General features: G+C 34.8%; 1 protein-coding gene across 8 annotated transcripts in view; it reads left to right on the top strand.

Annotated features, from left to right (window-relative positions):
* Positions 1 to 14,922, top strand: part of ZBTB20 (zinc finger and BTB domain containing 20) — a 799,945-nt gene that overhangs the window by 545,639 nt on the left and 239,384 nt on the right. Inside the window, exon 11 of one of the 8 annotated variants that reach the window (XM_082394692.1) lies at positions 119 to 14,211. The exons of the other annotated variants lie outside the window; for them this stretch is intronic. The gene's annotated coding sequence lies outside the window, so the exon portion shown is untranslated. The remainder of the gene's footprint in view (positions 1 to 118; positions 14,212 to 14,922) is intronic. 8 annotated transcript variants of the gene reach the window in all.

The raw sequence follows: 14,922 nt of genomic DNA, 5'->3' as shown, positions 1-14,922 counted from the left end.
AACTGTTGTTGCAGAGTTTTGGTGTCATGGTGATACTAACCTCATAAAATAAGTTGAGCAACATTTCTTTCTTTTTTTTTTTTTTTTCTATTTCTGAAATAGTTTTTATATTATACAGATTACCTATTCTGAAGATTTGGTTAAATTTGCCTCTAAAATCATCTGGACCTGTTCTTTTCGGTTAGTAGGGGGTAGGTAGTGTAGGGTGGACTTTTGATTATCATCAGTTCCTTTTCTTCCATGGCTATTGGTTTATTCAAGGGTTATATTTCTTCTTAAGTCAATTTTAAGAAGTTGTTTTTGGAAAATATACAATTAACAGTTAATCTACACTTTTAAATTTATTTGCACAAAGCTCTTCATAAAGTCTTATGATTTTTAATTTTATCTTTAATTATGTCCCCTTATTCCTAAAATTATTTATGTTAGCCTCTTCTCTTCTCTTACTAGCTGTTAGACATTTTTCTGTTTCATTAACTTTTTTCAAAAATTGGCTTTTGATTTTGCTTATCTATTTTATTGTGTCTTTGTATTCTATATCATTACTTTCTGCTTTTGTCAACATTATTTTTTTCACTCTACTTTATTATTTAGATCATTTTTTCTAGATTCCTGAGTTGAATTATTACTCATTTAATTTTAGTACTTCTTATTGTTTTTCAAAATAAATCGGTCTCTAAATTCTCATTCAAGTTTCTCATTAGCTGCGTAGCAAGTTTCTCATTAGCTGTATAGCATGTGTTGATATGTAGTTTTGTTCAATTTTAAATATTTTGTAAATCTCTTTTGATTTATTTTTAACCCTTAAGTTATTTAGAAGTGTATGTTTCTATGGACTTCCCTGGTGGACCAGTGATTAAGACTCTGTTCTTCCACTGCAGGGGGCGTGGATTCGATCCCTGGTAGGGGAACTAAGATCCTGCATGCCACTCAGTGCGGCCAAAAATTAAAAAGTGTACATTTCTATTTTCTAAACATATATTTGCTCTATTTTTATTACTGATTCTGAATTTAATTGCACTATAATAAGATGTGTTTCATATAACTTTGATTGAAAAAAATGTTTTAAAAATTCTTTTTAGTACATGGATTTTACTGCTGGGCTTGAAGTCCATAGGTGCCTTATCTTTTTCTTTAGTGCTCATACTAAAATTTTTATATGTATACCTAACTACATATTTTTCTAATAAAAAATAAGATCCACTTCTTAGTATTTCTGGCTTTGTCCTTAATGTAAAAAAAAAAAAAAAAAAAGATGTCTAGCATGTTTTATCTACTTCTTGAGTATCATTCTCATTATTGTAATTGTTGAATAGAGTTTTAGTTTTACTTATTTGTTTTAAACATGTCCAAAAATAATTATCATTTATTTTTATAATCAACACTTTATTGTATTTACTCAGTTTTAGTTACTACTATGCGCACCATTATTTGTGGATTCTATAGCTTCCTTTCTGGATTTACTTTCCTTCTTGTTGAATTACATCTTTCTGTAATTGTTTAGGGAGGGCCCTGGGTAGTACACTCTTTATGTATACCTAAAAATGTCTTTATTTTATCTTTTACCTTAAATAACAATTTAACTGGGTGTTTTTGCTCAGCATTTGAAGGTATTACTCAATCATATCTTAGACTATTGTTCTGTCAACTATCATTACTTAAGAAAAGTCCGCTATCGATCTGTTCTTCATCTCTTTTTAAGTACTCTGCCTTTTCTCTCTGGTAACTTATTCGAGTTTTTCTATATCCTTAATATCTTATAGTTTCTCTGAAATGTGTTTAGATGTGAATTTATTTAAATTATCAGTCATGAACTTAGGATATATTTTCTAATCTCAAGACTCTAATTCTGGAAAATTCTCAGCTATTTTTTTTCTTTTATTGTATATTTGTCATTACCTTCATTTTATTCTTCTGGGATTTTTATAGCTACATTTTGGTGTTTCCCAGTCAATTTACCATATCTCAACCGCTTTTTCATTTTCTAAAAGCATATTTTACTTTCCGCGATTTTTTTTTCCTGAGTGAATTCCTTAATATCACTTTCCAACTCACTTAATCCTCTCCTTGAAACAGCCCAATCTTAAATTATCCCATCTATTGCATTTTTATGTCAGTGAACATTTTTTTTCATTTTTAAGATTTCTGATTGATTTTTATTCATCTATTCTTATCTTCTCTATTTTTTTAAAATAATTTCTTGTTCTTTTTACAGGTATGATTCTTTTATTTATCTCTGAACATTGCAAATATACTCATTTTGAGGTCATTGTCAGACAGTTCTATAAAATCAAATTTATCTGGGGTGAATGTTCTAATTATTAATTTTGTGGTTGTTTTGCATTCCTATACACTAACAATGAAAGATCAGAAAGAGAAATTAAGGAAACAATCCCATTTACCATCACGTCAAAAAGAATAAAATACCTAGGAATAAACCTACCTTGCTATGTTTTAGAATTTTGTTTTGCAGGTTAATGTGGGTCATAAGGCTGTTTTGTCTTGCCTGTTGGTAAGCTTTCTCTCTCTCTCTCTCTCTCTCTCTCGTAATTTTTTCATACCTCCCTGACTAATGGTTTTCCAGTTGCCCCTATCTGCATTCCTGGCTTTCTAGTCCTAATCCAAATCTTACAAAGGTGTCCTTTCAGTTTACCTTTAGGAATATTTGATCTCAAGGCTGAGGTTGTATCTTCATCCTTCCACCTTTCAGTGCCTTCAGCTCTATATAAGCTATTGCCCCAGGCAGCAGTTGGCCATACTTTGTGTAGACTCTTGTTGAAGTAGTAAGACAGACTTAGATCCACCATTTCATATGGAAACTTTTTGGCCCCATTACTTCAAAGACCTAGACTCCCAGCTACCTCTATGTGCTTATGGATCCAGATTTCAGTAGGCTTATGGCTTCAGCCCTCCTCACTGCTTTTTTCTTTGCAGAAATGATTACTTTCTTTTTAAGTCCCACTCTGCCTCTTTAGTTTTATTCATTTTGTATTGTATCAGTTTTTTCAGTTATCAGTATATCTTGGACAACACTCCTGTGATTTTTACCTCTCTTTCATTTAGATACATCATTTTAAAACAAATATTATAAATAATAGTTATTATTATTGAATGTTTAATGGTGCTGGGCACTGAACTTTATAGATACTATTTTATTCAATTCTCTCTATAATCAGTTATTTTTATTTACATTTTATAAACTAGGAAATTGATATAAACAAGCTAAATAAATTCTCTCTTAGGAAAGAGGTTATGACTAGTAAATGGCAGAAGTAATATTTGAACTCAGTTTTCTCCACTACCAAAACTAGTATTCTTAAAGTACTATCCTATGGTTAGATTTTGTGGGTTTTTTAAGCCTATGTTATAGTGTTTATTTTAATAATAAACTAATTAACTTAATATTTATTGTTGTAAAAAATATATCTGGTACTATCTCAGAAACTTTATTTACTACTTTCTATGTTTTTCTGCATCCTTGGCCCTCTCTCTCTCTCTTTTTCTCTTTTGGTGTATGACTATATTATTTGTTTGTTATCAATCTAGCAATTTGGGAGCTTTAAAGCACAGTTTATTCTTCTAGTAATGATTACTGTTATTTTTAAAAATATATTTAGACCTAGTTTTTTAAATTATCAACATTAATGAAATTGTATGCTGTATAAAATGAGAAATTTAGGATGCCGCTCCTTCAATCCTCTCCTCCTACCCACTTTCTCAGTTTTTGTGATAATGCATTAGTCAGGTATAGATTATTATGCCTCTCTATGATACAGCTGTGGAGAGGATAATCACAAAAAGCTGGATCATTTATTTTGGTAATAGCTTCTAGCACAAAGTAGGTGCTTAATAGATGTTTGTTGAGGATGAAATGAATAGACCTATTTTGTGTGCACACACATGTACACAGAGAAAGAAAACATAACTAAGATCTCTTTAGTCTCCCTCTACTGCTGGATGACCCACCTATTCATTTAAACCTTGGATTCTGTAACTGTGGCACTGCCATATGATTTAATAAACACTCTTTCTGTCAGTACTTTTGTTGGGCAAACACATGCTTTGTGAATCAACGCTTTACAGTCAATGAGCGCCTATCCAAGTTAGTTCAATTCATAGCTATTCCCACATTGGCCCCTTGTGCCCTACCCTATCCCTATAAATAATTAGTATATTTGGCAACTCCCAGTCTCACAGCCCATTTTCTTACAAAATAGTTCATGTTGTTTACTATTTAAATAGAGGAATTTTGAAATAGTTCTTTTTTAAGGGTAGTTCTTAAAATCCCCAATTATTGTTAAAGGAAATTCTTTATAGAAGTTGCTAGGCAAATTGGATTTTCCATTGAATACCACTAGATCTTACCAAGAAACTTAATGATGATCTGCAACATGCTAGCATAAAAATACCGTGCTTCTATTGTAGCAAAGCAGATTAAATAAAACAATGTAGATTAACAAGAAGAAAGCAAACTAGCATAAACTGGGTCATTTGCTGATGTGCAAATTTTGTGAAAATTGTAATGACACTTTGATCAATTTATAAGTACGTATTATTCGTGTTTATAAGAACACTAAAGCCTTCTATGTGACATGATTTTAACAATCTTTTATACATAAGATCAGTCTGAAATTAAATAGTTTTCCTAGCTGTTTCTATTCTTTAAATTGTAAAAATGATTTTTTATTATTCCCTATTTAAAAGGCATTGAACTGGGAATCAGGAGACTTGATTTCTAGTCCCAGTTCTATCATTTAACTAGCTCTATGACTTTGGGTAATTTGTTGAACTCTTTGAGTCAGTTTCTTCATTTATAAATATAAAGAGTTGGGTTTGATGCTCTGTAAATCCCCTTCCAGTGCTCATGTCTAGTATCAATATCGTGTGTGTGTCTCTCTCTGTTGTATATAAATACACACATATAAAAACTCATATATAAAAACTTAACTGCATGTAAGTTCCATACATCAATAACCTAAGTTAATCAACAGAATTCATAAGGAGATATCCAAGAACGGGATTAATTTTCCCCTGAAGAAGGCAGTTGAATTTAGCCAATAGATACATAACTGGAAGTTACTGTAGGTTCTTGATCAGGACTGACATGACAAAAGCAGTATTTTCAAAATACTGTTAGGCAGTAGTGTACAGAATGGATAAGAATGGAAGAAATTTGAACTACAGACTAGGCAGACATTATGCCAAGGTTCAGGATTAGGTAAGGAGAGTCTGGAGTATAGTGATACTCTAGAGATCAAGTGGAAGCAAAAGATATGAAGGTACTGAGATGTATATTTGTTCAAAAAAATCTAAAAAGATTATAAAAAAAATTTTTGAAAGAGGAAATACAAATGTCTGATAAACATATGAAAAAGTATTTCAACTCACTAACACTCGAAGACATTATTTATAAAAATAATAATCCTCAATGCTGATAAATGTTCAGTAAAACTGTCATTCATATAATAGTGATGAGGGGGCATGTGTTAACATGAAATTCTGCAAAGTAATATGGCATTACATTATCAAGAACCTTTCTTTAAAAATGTGTCTTTTGGCCCAGTCATTTGATTTCTAGGAATCTATCTATAGGAACCAGAAACTCAGACAAAGATTTGTATACAAAGACTTGTTCATCACAATGTCATTTATAAAAGTGAAAGAAGAGAAGATCTTAAATATTTAATCAAAGAAATTATTAAGCAAATTATGGAACATACATATATTATTATATAATAATTATTAACTACATAGTTATTAAAGATATTTTAAGTAATTATTTTACTAGGAATTGTTCATGAAACATTGTAACTGAAAATACCTGATCCAAAAGAAACTTGTATACCTAACATGATCCCAAAATGATCCCAAATTAGAAAAATGAATGTAACCAAAAATATATTTGGTTACAATCAAAGGAAATACATTAGAATATGAATAGTACTAGTACCTCTGTATGATGGAATTAAGTGATATTTTATTTCTTCTTTTTCTTAAACTTTCTAAATATTCTAAAAATACTCTAATGATTAGAAAAGTAAAATTTTTAAGCAAACAGCAAATAATCTAAATAAAAATAATTCCAACTCTGATAATAATTCAATTTAAGAAAAGAACGCATGTCTACTATTTATCACTTCATAAAGGGATTAAAATGTTTTGCTTTTCCAATTTATTAAGCTTTTGAAGTATTTGAGATATCAATTTTTAGAATCTTAATCATATTAAATATATGTATTTTCTGAATCATATCATACAGTTTCTATTGCCCAGTGTTTCCCAGAATTTCTTTCTCTTTTTTAGATTCTTGTACATTTGCCTTAGATTATCAGCCTGCACTTTGACATTGCAGAACTGCATTTTTTTTAGTCCATCAATCAGCTCTGACATTAATATGCTCAGACCACATTTACATGTATATGAGATTATCACAAGGGAAGAAATCTAGAGCACTCTTTATGTTTTCAATTGTTTTTAACTCCTAAATTTCTCATATTGTAAAAATTTCATAATCTAATAATAGCATTTTGAGTAATTGAAACACATGAAAATGAAGTAAAGGACACAGCCAATGTCTCTATAGAGTCACTTTTATTGGGTGGCATGAGCTACTACTGATAACATTTATCAGGCACCCATCTCAAGAGGAGAATCTCGGCTGCTCTGTGTAAGAATGAATAAACATAACAACTAACTTGGCTCTGTACCCAGAATTTAGCCAAAAAAGAAACCCAGTTGGATGCCAGAAAGAGTGAACCACATAAAGTTTTATCGGCCCAAAATACACAAGTAACTTAGTCTGCCCTTTTTCTAACAAAACTGTATAAGTAAAAATGTAATCTTAAAAAATCTGGATTCCTTACACTGGCCAATGGCATAGTGCTGGAGTAACTAAAAATTTCCAGACCGCACCCTTTTTCCTTTCTGCCAGGAGAATGACCACTCTCTCTCCAGCTCAGGCCTCCACTGACTACAAGTTAACCCAGAACCAGTTGTACACAAGCTCATCTCTTTTACTGAACTGTAAGTCTAACGAAGGCAGAGGCCTTGTCCTATTTATCCTTGTCACCTCAGGTTCTGGCAAAGTGCATGATTGTTGAATGAACTAATGAAAGATCAGCAACTTAGTTTAGATGATTTTAGTAACTATACAAATAACCTAAGGGAAGAGTTACTTGGTTACAAATGCTCACACCCTATATATAGGTTATTATACATTAACCCATGATTGGTTAATTATATAACCAGTTTTACTAGTACTTAAGTAAGTTCTTTTACAATGATGTTATCACCAAATCATGAACATCTTTGGGAGTAAACATCTTTCAAGAACATATTTTTCCACAAGGCTAAGAGTTAAAGAGTTAAAGCTTAAGAGCTCTTGCAATAATTAATGTGACACTCACAACAAGTTACTACATCTCTCTGAATCTCAATTTCCTCATCTGAAACATGGGAATAGTAATAATACTTAACTCATAATCCTTGTTGTGGGGATCCGATGAGATCTTGCATATCAAACAGCACCATGCCTGGCTAAGCCCTTGAGCTATTATTACTACAATTTGTGCCTCCCAGGTCAGCTATGTGTACTTGCACATGCATCTTGAGAACTGGGACAGAAGGTACAGAGGTATACTAGCGATGCTGTCCCTGGATATAGAATCAGAGAGCTGCATAAGTGCATAAGCCAGTGCTTTTCGGGCTTCAGTAGCATAAGAATTACTTGGGAAGCTTGTTAAAAATGTAGATCTTTGAGTTCCACCTCAAGAGACACTCATTCAGTTTAGTTACTCTGGGGTGAGACTCTGAAATATGTCTTTTTAACATGTTCCTCAGGAGATTCTGGTGTAGGTGGTCCCAGAGCAAGCCCTAAGTTAACCCTGACATTATAACTCCATCCCAGCCTAGATTGTGTATCATCTCCAGCCCATAGCATCATTCCTCAGGACTCACTCTGTCTGCTTCATACTGTGTGGCTTTACTACCCCACCCCCTCAACTCACCCACTAAAAGCAGAAGAGAAGAATAGGAAAGATAGGGTCAATTGGGAAAACTTGAGTAGCTGCAGTAATTATCTATTATTTTGTATTATTTGGACTAATGATCTTCTGCATTAGTCCAAAAGTGAGTGGACTTGAGAGGTAAGCTTGAATTTAAGAATGATAGTTTTCCCCAGATAACTATAGAATGACTGACTATAGTGAAGTTTATCTCCTTTTTTTAAATGGGATTGCTATCTATAGAACTTAGATGAATAAGCACAATTGAAGTGCAAAGTGTTAAATGCATGCTCTGATTTAGTCAATCCATTTGCACATTGAAGTAATTAGGATGTATTTAAAAAGCATTCTGCTTTCAATACTTTGTTCTCCATTTCCTACAAATCAAATTAGTGAGGGGTAGATTTGATTTTGACATCATTTTGAAAATATTTTCTTTTTCTTTTTTTAATTTTCTTAGAATTACATTTTTACAAAGTTCAAAACACAACCAACTGTGACTAAATTCATGAAAACAAAACAGAAAGTCCAAAGTGCAAGAAAATGAAAAACAGCACAGAGTAATATGCAGTAGAACAACGTAAATCATATCTCACAAATATAGTTGTAATAACACCCCTTATCCATGTCTGATCAATTAACAACAAATACTTATTCAGATAGCAAATAGCTCATTCTTTTACTTTTGATTGAGAGCCCCAAGCTTAATTATTCATCTCAGTCCAGATAAATATGAAAAGGCAGCCAAATCTTAGAAGAATCTTAACCATCTCCTGTTTTCATTGTACTATATGTAATGGAATGAATGAGTGTGAAGAAAGAATATGAAGGTTGTTTTCCTTGTTTGTTAACAAAGCATTCAAACAAGATTATTTATTTTTTAAATAGTTAGATTTGGCAGAACCAAGACACGTTTATGGAGCTATGTTTCACAGACAAAGACAAACCTGAGGTTAAATCCCAACTCTGCACACTGTATTATCTTTGACAAATTATTTCACCCTCCTCAGCCTCAGTTTTCACATCGGTAAAATGAGGGTAATAATATCTACATTGCAGAATTATTTTCTTATCATACAATATTGTATTGGAAGTGCCTGTAATTTAATATGCACTCAATAAATGGCAGTTATTATTATTAATTCAAGAAGAAAGTTTGGAGGGATAAGAACCCAAACTCCTCAGAAGAAAAAAATACTAAACAAAAATATTCTGTGTTCTTAACTTCCCCAGAGACTATTTAAAAGAGTCACCAATTTTATCCTACAATTTTATCAGGAATCCTATAGGATGGATTGTTTTGCCTTTATAATCTTCTTGCCACCCAGATTGCTGTTCTTAATGTACATCAGTGACCTCAAAATACATGTTGATAAATACCCTTTATACAATTGAAGTGCATATTTGAATGACTATAATTTTTTAATACCAATTATTATCAGTCTTTTGCTGAAGATAAACAGTACTTTGGACTGAGCACAGATTAGATAAGTCCAATTCCCCTTATTTTTTCTATACTACTCTTATAGTTTTAGAAGTATACATGTTTATGCACAGAAGTGAAAGAGAGATAGACAGAGAGAATGGACAAGAATGGTAGACTCATTTGTGCTTCTTAGGATACAAAGATGGTGTCCTGTTCTGCCTTGTCTTCAGTGACTAGCTCTGTGTTTCATATATAGAAAGTGTTCATTAAATGTTTGTCAGATTAAGTAAATGAGAAACAAAATGCTAAGAAAATATCTGTAGAGCATAAAGGAGCCAGCTCAGAAGTAGTATATGCAGGTAGTAGGCAAAGAGCTTAAAACTTATTTATGGACATCAACACTCCTTTAGTTAGATGGCTCCATGTGGAATGTCAGCCATTTTTATTGAGAGCCACTAATTCTTAGCTGGAGGAAGCAGCTAAACTAGGAGAAACAACTGATCTTCAGTCAGAGAGCCATGACATGATCTTCATTTCAGGGCTGGAAGGAGCCATGGAGATTTTCTAATCCAAGGGCCTCGTTTCTCAGCTAAGAGAGTGTAATGACTTACCCAAACACTTGTTGGCAAGGTTTACTGATACTCAAATTTTGATTTCCTGATTCTGGTCCAATTCATTTTATATTGTACTATGCTGCCTTTGTGTCCACAGACTGTCTCCCTGAGGGTTCCCATATACCCACTGTGGCTTCTCTTTCTATGACCAAGGCCATGCAGTGAAGCATCCAGCAATGCCTCTGACGACAATCATCTCACCTATTATGGCATTTTCCATAGACCCTATAAAGCCAAAATAAAGAGGTTCTTCCTTGTCTTTTAATTCAATCTTTATCAAGAAATAATACTAAATTATTATTATTATTATAATTTATAATAATAAATTGTAACAATAAATTATTATTATAATGTATATAATAATGAATTATAATAATAATAAATTATTATTAACCATTAACATCTCATCCAAATTACTTTAGCTCCTTCTTAAGTGATTGTTAGCTGATGCTGAGGGGAATGGAGAAGAAAGAACTATTATAATTTGAGGAGAAAGTGAAGTTCCGTCCTTGGGGTGTTACCCAGGGGAAGACAAGGCCAGGTGGGCTGTGACCATGGGCCTCCAGAATACCTAGGAAGTCACTCAAGGATTTGAATCTTAGAGAAAGAGAGGGGAGATGAGAAGCAGTGAGGGAATAGAAGAAAGAGGAAGGAAAAAGGGGGATGGTACTACAGGTAGACAATAGTTTGGTGTTTTGGTTTATTGTTTACTGTATTTGTAACTCCTGTGCTCAGTGGAAAAGCCTTGTGTTCAGGGCATTTGTGTCCTATTACAATTTATTTATATTGCCACTGTCAAGTAATGACTAGAATTCCTTGAATCGAGTATTAATGACATCCATAAAAGGAGAAATAAAGCATTCGGTAGGTAAATATCTTCCCCATCCACCTAAAGAATGGAGGGAGTGTTGATGGGCTGTTGATGGTGAGTTAAACTGGCATACCAGGAATTTTTATAAATGGTTTCCCATGCTCCACTGAATCTGTGGCTGAGACTTTAGTTGTATACCAGCTGTGCGTGCAAAATCTCATAATTATTCTTACTGTATTAAGCATTTTATAGCAATTTTAGCTCTAAAATGCTACGCGATAGTTTTTATGCAAGTGTACCAGACATGTAAGCTGTTCCAATGAAAACATTTCCTTTCATTCAGACACGTGGTTTTAGGTTTCCAAACTTAGCTCTTTGCATTGATGGAAGAATCTTTAGGACAGACATCAGGTTTTTTGGAGGGAGAAGGGGGGAGGCAGTTGGATGTTCTCGCACGTACTTTATTTCTTCAAGCAGCCTTATCAGAAAAGGGGCATTTCATTAATTGTACAGTACTGATATTAGTAAATACTACTAGTGAGCGCAGCTCCCCACAGCCTGTCCTGTTGAGAAAGGCACTGAAGAGGAAGCGAGGGTTATCTCTGCATCCCTCTGGGGTATAATGACAAGCAGGCAGAAGAACTTGGACTTAACCTCTCTGCAGAAGGCTGACACCTTTAATACTGCTGCACACGCTGCTGCACCCTGCAGTGGCAAGTCTTGGGCCCGAGCCCAAAGCTGATATGGAGTTTGAACCTTTGGCATTCTGGCCCAGGGCCAAGTGCTATCAATGGAACCCCACTGACACCTTTAGTTATTCTTCCTAGATTAGGATAGTAATTTACTTGTCTCTTTGATTTCAAGTGTCTGGTTTTGTTTCCAGATGCCTCCCAGCTCATCTGTATTCCAGGGGTTTCAAAAGACTTTAACCTCATTGGTTCTTTTCTTTGTCAGTCCCATTTGGTGAACGCAGGAGGGATACAGAGACCAGAAAGCAGTAAGGGAGGAGGTTGTGTGTGTGTGAGGTAGTGGGCATGTGGGGAGGGCCTGGTGAGACTGCAGGAATAAATAAAAGGCATATTCACTTTCAGAATATCAGCTGTTATACCAGAGCAAGTCAGGATGGAGTATAATAAGTAATGCGTAGGACAATGTAGTAAAAAATGTCATTAGATAGATTCATGTGTAAAAGCCCTCCAACCAGCACTAATCTCAAACTCCCCCAAACGATTGCAATATATGAAAGAGATGGAGAGACCACAGAAATTTTATCCCAATGCCAATAAGGTAACAGCACTTGGATTTTAACATGCTATGGTAGGAAAAGGCATTTATGCAGGGGTGTCATTTCATGTTTACAAGGCCCTGTCTAGAACTGTTTATTGATTTTACTGCAGTTCTTTCCCCAGGACCCTGTAGATAGATAATTGCTAGAAATGTCCATCATTAGAAGAGCAACGAGTGCAACCATCGCACTAGGAAAAAGACACACATAGGACCCTGCTAGCAGGCATCAAATGGTGGGGGGAAGAGTCACACAATAGCATGTGCAGCTGTAACTCCAGGCAAACACACACACAACATCCTGTGTAGCCACTGCACTGAGAAAATACACACAGCCCCCCGTGCAGCCATCACACATCAGGAAAATACACACATGACACCCCTATGCAACCATCACACCAGGCAAAAACACAGACATAAAATGCTAAGTCAATAGGAATGAACAGCTCATAAAAGCCTACTGGAATAGATCACATCACAGCCAGGTACATCTGTTCTCAGCACTAACCATTATCGTTAGCTTAAAATGCTTAAAATCACTGCACATCCTCAGGTCTAGGGACAGATTATTCCAAGCAGATTCTGCTAAATAGATTTGGCAATGCAATGAAAGGGACTTCTACTACATTAAAGTGGTGCATTTTGCATCTCAAAGGCCATCAACCATATTTAGAGAAACTGTGTGATTGAAGAGCAATGCTATAGGATGGGATAGCAATTTTTCTGGCCCTTCTAAATCTGAGGGTGATTTTGACCCCAACTTGAGTTAAGTGTACAAATGAATGGGAAGCTATCAGACTGGGAGGTGACTAATAAAAGCAGAATTGGAAGCAGCTTTCATCTGTGCTGCAAAGTAAGCCACTCCATCCTGTTTTAAACTGGAACTCTCAGGTGGGATGTCATCCAGAGGTCTTAGTGAGGTCAAACTTCAAGCCATCAACTTGAGATAAATAAGCAGTAACTACAACCCTTGCTTCATAGGGTTGTCTGCCCAACTGGGGGGAATAAAGGAACCACCCACCTCTTCTTTTGCCAGTGCCTTCTCTTTATCCTTTCGTCTTGGTCTGTGATGTTATCCTAACTGTGTGACACAGGGGTTACGGCACTGCGAGGGAAACTCGGCATGTCCTTCTGAAGAGTGGCCCAAAAAAATAGTTAGAAAGAGTTTCAAGCTTGCAATTCCATGTTTCAATTATAGTGGCTTATGTGTTTCTACTGAGTGAGACATGTTTCAAGCTAGCTTGTTAAGAATGATTTACACCATAATTCTAGGAAAAAACAAATGTGAGTGACTGAGATTTGAAAGGGAAGAGTAGGGGGGAAGTGCCAGACTAAATGAATCCTAAGTAAATAGGGTGAGGTTGGGTCTTTGTGTGTGTGTGTGTGTGTGTGTTTGTTTGTTTGCTTTTTTAAAAAAAACAAAAGAGAAAATGTATGAATTGTTAGTAATTACTTCTCTCACCTGGGTGAAATAAAGCAAAAGAAAACAGAATTGCTCCATTTGCTCCACGTAAAAGCAAATTTTCAGGAGAGGACATGTGTTTCTCTTAAATTTGCAAGATAGCATCTTACTGGGGATAAGTGGTACTGGAAATAAGAACTAAGAATTCCACTTTTTTTTCCAAATGTGGCAGAAAAGGTTTTATTAGGGTGAGATAAGCATTTTCCATAAAACAATGGGGTAGTGATGAGGTAATTACATGGTGACTGGGACACACTGCGTGGCATACTGGAGAAATTGCATGATACCTACGTGATAGCTATAGTAACTCTCGTTATCACTGCCTTATTATCTCCTGATAACTATATAATTAGTTTGTGTCACCAAAGCACCCTAAACGTATGCCCGTTTCAGCTACTCTGGTAGGAAAAAAAAAAAATAAACTTTTTTGCAAGGGGGAAAAAAAGCTAATGAAGAAAGTTGCCAAGAACAGATATTTTGTAATCTGTGCTAAATCTCTGCTGGAAAACATGAACAGTAACGAAGCTGAGAAGACAGTAAAAGAAATTCGGGGCAAGGTGCCAGACGCCCAGACGGAAGGAGAATGTGGACCAAAAGATTGCGACAATCGGGTAATTATGGTTTATGAATTTCAGCTTTAATCTGTAGTTCAGTGAGTCCTGATTAAATATCTGTTAAACACAATTAAAGTTTGTTTTTGTATTTCACCGTCTTGATCAGAATAATTAGAGACTGCGTGTTTCATGTCAAAAGTAGCAAGAGGAATTTTAGTGAATGAACATCGTTTTTAAAAGCCATTTGTAGCACCAGCTGTTGGCATTATTTTATATTTTAGTGTTATCAGCATAAAGATGGTCCTCTGGATGCTGAATAGTTTCTAGCAGGACAAAGATGTTATGCTGTCATGATGGGCCTGTGCTGATGAAGCTGAAATGTTTAAGGGCTAATGTTCACTGAGATAGTGGACAGGGGAGATGCAGGTCAGGGAAGCAGGTCTTTCTGGTGAGTGAAGAAGGAAGACATTTGAGTTAAGTTTATCCACGTGAGAATCTGAGGGAGGAAATTTCTCATGGTATAGTCATGTGTGTTAACACCTGCACCTGCTGGTTAGCTTATTCAGACAGGTTGTATATAGTGCCTGAGGGAAGGGCACAAGAAAGGTGTGATGGGAAGTGCCGGAATCTGTCCTGGTTGGTTCTTGGCTAAAAATCGGTGTCTTTTATTTTTATTTTTAGAGTTAATAGAAGATAGTGCTGAAAGAACTTATTAATAATTCTTTGGCTAGAGATAGCAGTATGATTTCCACAGAAAGGACAAGTTAG

The sequence above is a fragment of the Balaenoptera borealis genome, assembly GCF_965194805.1.
Source record: "Balaenoptera borealis genome assembly, chromosome: 5".
NCBI classification, from domain to species: domain Eukaryota; kingdom Metazoa; phylum Chordata; class Mammalia; order Artiodactyla; family Balaenopteridae; genus Balaenoptera; species Balaenoptera borealis.
This window is presented reverse-complemented; position numbering and strand designations above follow the sequence as displayed.